The sequence below is a fragment of the Chenopodium quinoa genome, unplaced genomic scaffold (genome assembly GCF_001683475.1).
Source record: "Chenopodium quinoa cultivar QQ74 unplaced genomic scaffold, ASM168347v1, whole genome shotgun sequence".
Lineage (NCBI taxonomy): Eukaryota > Viridiplantae > Streptophyta > Magnoliopsida > Caryophyllales > Amaranthaceae > Chenopodium > Chenopodium quinoa.
The window spans coordinates 6,435-11,581 of NW_018743081.1; the positions used below are offsets into that span (position 1 = coordinate 6,435).

Sequence of the window (5,147 nt, forward strand, 5' to 3'; positions counted from 1 at the left end):
AATGGGTGTTTTTCTTCATACAGTAATAGAATTTTTATTTTTATTCTTAAATTTCTTTTTAAGGATAATAGTATATTGGATAGTAATTTTAAAAAAATTTAAATTATTAAGTTGCCTATTACCTTGAGATAGTTTTGAAATTGATATGGCTGTTATTTTTGGAAGTGTTTTTGAAGGATTTTTTTTTTTTTTTTTAAATGTAGGTTTGATATTGAGGAAACTTCACCAAATAATGCCAAGTGTCTCTAGTTTGACATAGCTTTAGTATATACTATATAGTAATAGATAGATAAAACACAGAACATTTTGTCATAAGTTATAAGTCATATAGCCATTGTCAAGGAGGGGCACCATGTGAAAAGTTGCATCTTTCACAGCACGGGTTATAATCAAATAGAGGTACTTAGGTAATAGAAATTGAGAGCCAAAATATAAGAATGAGGATGTTGAGACTTGAGAGCCAAAATGCATAGTTATTACACCGCCAATGGCACTTTATTATTGTTATGAATGAGCTAATGAATATACCCAATTCACTAGAAAATAAGACAAACACGTGTAAAATATAATCAACCATTTCAAGGTCACAATAAACACACAAACACCAAAACAATTACTCCAGACTAATGTCCAAATATTCTAGAAAATTCTGAAACTCGAATAAAAAAAATTATTTGAAAGTTTTAGCAGCAACACTACAACCTCTGCACCAAGTGCTTCATCTTCAACATTAGAATTGCAAAATTACACCTCAAAACTGTAGAGTAGTTTGAGCAGATTGGGAACCATATAACCTGAACAATCCATCATTTCATCTCTTCAGTCTCACTTGTTAAACTACACAGCCACAAGGTATGAGCGTTGATCATATTTACAATCCTTACTAAGAACACACTTATCCAACCAGTACCTTTTCCAACTCTTATTACACAAGAACAATGATCACCTAAAATATTCCAATATTCAGAAGAATACCAACCTAACAGAACTACCAAGCAATAGGCTATAGGCAAATGGGTTCCAATATCTCGCAGCACCATGTATAATGTCAAAAATTTTAACATGCTACTAGAACTAAACAAAATTCAAGTCTATACAGGACATATCACAAAAAGAGCCTCAAGAGATCCGTGTTCTTCCCGCAGACAACTCATCAAGTTTTTAGTGCTTATTGTCCTTGGGAGTTTCCTTCTCATGAACCTGTCCTTCCACTTGCTTAGGTTTAACTTTCGCTCCTGCCCTACAAATATAAATAGTTACACATCAGTCAAACTAAAAGATAAAGAGTATAACTGTTAAACTAATTCAAAACATGCTTTATACTTTGCATTAACAGCTACTTAGTGCATTGAATAAATTCATCAGGCAATAGATATAGAGTGGCTGATTAGATACCTCTAAGTCACATAGACTATCCTAACCAAAGTACGAGTACTACTCAAGAGCCAATTATATCACCCAGATACATCATTACTCATGAGACATGAGACCATACAAATCATTATAGATATACAGAGAAAACACGCTGAAGATATCCATGTCTGACCCTTGCCTGCATATACCTAATCTATGTATGTTGGTCCAGCATAGCAGATCCTTCTAAAGTTCTAATGTAATTAACTGACTAAATTGGTAGAACTTTCTTTTCTTTAAACCCGTAAAATTCTCGACATTATCATCTATTGAAAACCAAGAATATCCTAATGTTTCTCAAACAATCAGGCATTCACTTTAACCACCAAACTAATTAACACAATGGTTCTACCTTCCATGAATATAGTACGCCCAAGATCATAACCAGAGAGACCATTTTAGCAGGAGGAGACAAAGTGACTGATTTATGTCTACCAAATATTGAGCAGTTAATCAAACTAAAACTTTTATACGAAATTTCATAGGAATCAATCAATAGGTAACAGAATTCTGTCATAGCCTTATTATTATTAGGCAGGGCACAAATTTGTGCAATATTATAGTTGTCATGTTAACATAATTAAGGGTATTCATTCATATGTGAGACTTTAACATCTCAAGTATCAAATTCATCAAGATATTGACAACAGCCAGTGCATTAATGCTCTTTCATAAGATATTAGCGGATTGGCCTTCCATGTTTTACTAATGTCTTGAATGTCTGCACAGTATTACAACTCTATTCTCTGCTAAATGCACCAGTGCCTCACAGTTTGACCTAATCATTTCCAAGTAAGAACTAAATGCAAAGCTTTGAGGCAGACCCCTAAGTCCATAACACAGGTAAACAATGAAACAACGGAGCAGTGTCATTGACTCACATCTCAGCCTGTATTCACCTTTTCATCGAAGCACCAAACAAATGTAAATTAGGTTTATCAAACGTTTAACATTTAGAAAAGGCATTAAAAATTTTGATCAATAAGAACAACTTTTGCGACTCAAAAAAAAACCATCAGCCAAGCGTTTCACCAACAGATAATGAGTTCGGTCAACGCAATGTCTCGAGAAGTCCATAACTCCATATGTACGCAACCCTACATCTAAATACAAAGGTATATATACACTCTAATAAGCTTCAGTTAAAAAAGAGACCAAATTTCTAGTAAATCCACAAAACATGAATCCATTTGGTAACCACTATACTTCCACTATCCATTACTTGTCACAATAGTCACAAAACATACAATAGATTTTATAAATTTAACCTAATTGCAATAATTCTCTCAGAATTGAATAATTAAATTGAATAATTATTGAATATCCTATACCTTCTCTAGTTATATTGAATAATTAAATTGCTAATAATGTATTCAATATCTTAATCATATACATCAAGAAGCTTGACAAAGAAACTAATTCATCGACAATCGTGATATAATATAACAAAGAAAAAGAATGCTTATAGAATCACAATACAAATAAATAATTCAAAACTAAATTGAATTACTAAACTCTCAATGATACACTACATTGACACAAACGAATCAAATCCTAACACTTGACTGGTAAAATTGAATAATTGAATTGCTGATAAAGTATTTCAATTTCATAATTGAATGAATCAAAAAGCTTAACAATAACAGAAAATTGATAAAGAACACGAAAATTAAATGAGAAGATCATATTCAATATTTATAACTATATACATCAAGAAGCTTAACAATAAAGAAACTAATTCATCATCAAGCTCGTAAGATAGGAATTCAAACGAACAAACTTAAGCCATGAATTAATTTTAAATAATCAAAACCTAATTGTAACACTTCTCAAATTAAATCAAATCCTAACACTTTGATAGTGAAATTGAACAACTAAATTGCTGATAAAATATTTCAATTTCATAATTAAATGAATCAAAAAGCTTAACAAACACAGAAATTGATAAAGGACACGAAAATCAAATGCGAAGAAATGGAAAGTAGAAAGAGAGAAAGAGGAGGTACTTAGAAGAAGAGGAGAGAGATTCTTCTTCGATCCAATTACGAATTTGGCGGACGTCACGGCGGAAGATGGCGGTGGAACTCTTGACGTCGCTACGGAGTTGAAGTATGGCGGCGCTAACACCAGCCACTGTCGTCAATGCCATTTTTCAGTTGTTTTACCACGTTGTGCTTTCCTTTCTCGCGTTTTTGTGTAAGGCTAGTAGAGTCCAAAATGCTATGGTCCAAGATGTTAATGGATCTTTGGATGCCCCAAAATTTTATTGTCCAAGATTTTCCGCGGAAGGAAAATGACCGAAAATGTTATGGGCCTTTTTTGGGTCACAAGAAGTATAATGTGTCCATACAAGTCAAAAGGTGCAATGAGAGTATGAGACCGTTGAGATGCATACAAGGGTTGTTGTATGCACATAACATAAGCCCTATGCAATCGATTGATAATTGGAATAAGAAGTTTAGACTAAAATTATTTGTTTGGGATGTAGCCTTGGACACAAGCTAGAGAAAAAGAAATAACATGAGACAACCTCTCGAATGATCAAAATTGAGATATATTGACCATGGCGAAGATATGGTCAAAATTGATGTCGGGTTATATAAAGCACCCACACAAGTTGAAAGACGTAATGAAGGGCACTTGCGAGTTTTGGGAACACACATAACTTAGTGTAGCCTAAACATGCTGAAAATCCAAGAGATAATAAGATGGGCCCGAACTGACATCTCGAAACGGCCAAAATTAAAGTCTATAATCCATTGTTTCAGAGAGTCATGAGGGCATATAATAGTTGTAAAATGAAACAAAAACTTTGTGGGTGAGTCATTGAGTAACCCATAGTGCTTTGATAATTCTTCATGTGCAACCAAGGAGTATAAGGCCTTTTTGAGGGTTTACAGCCCCGTGTTTATCTAATCAATAATTAGAATTATATTCATTTACAATCCTCTAGTTATTCTCAACTATTAAGCACATACAATGCACAATAACATATGATTGAAAATTAGTTGACTTCTAACTAAGCAATCACATGTATCTCATACAATGCACAATAACACATGCTTGAAAATTAGTTGAATTCTAACACATGGTCGAGTATTCTAATAGAAGTATACAGTTTGTGGGCAGTTAGTGTCTTTTGCAAGAAATACTTCGTTTATTTGTAGACATTTTGAAATGGTGCCAAAAGTGCCAAACGCATCACCCTCTATGAATCTGCAATATTTGGGGGAACATGCCTATATTAATTTGTTATAAAATTAAGGAAAATTTTTAAATTACCACCCAAAAATGTATCCATTTTCAAAATAACCACCCGTTTAATTTTTTTTTTAAATTACCACCCCTTAAAATAAATAATCGCTCAGATTACCACCTATTTCAAAATTCCGGTGGGTGTTTCCGTCTGTGAGCCCCACCTACCTTATTTCCCTCCTTTTTTTTGTTCATTTATCTCGACTTCACTCTCTCTCTCTATGCTATTGAACTCAACCAAACCCCTTCCTCATTCAATTTCTTCATTAGTTTTCTAAACAATCCACTTTCTTCTCCCTCTTTCTTCATAAATTACTACAACCCACCTCTTCTATCCATCGTCACCATTGTCAACCCATATCTCTAGAGAAATCAACAACTCTATGAATCTCCTCCTCTTTCTCTTTCTCTCTCTCTTCTTCAATCAATTACAAACTCACTTGAAAATTTCAGAAGTTTTGTACATGCATCAAATCCAT

At 33.4% G+C, this 5,147-nt stretch overlaps 1 long non-coding RNA gene across 1 annotated transcript; it reads right to left on the minus strand.

Moving 5' to 3' along the window:
* Window positions 1-432: 432 nt before the first annotated feature.
* LOC110731766 lies at window positions 433-3,641 on the minus strand. Its single transcript, XR_002513350.1, has 2 exons — window positions 3,420-3,641; window positions 433-1,240 (listed from the first exon to the last, which is right to left on the minus strand). It is a non-coding gene; the product is annotated as an uncharacterized LOC110731766 (long non-coding RNA).
* Between the last annotated feature and the right edge of the window lie 1,506 nt (window positions 3,642-5,147).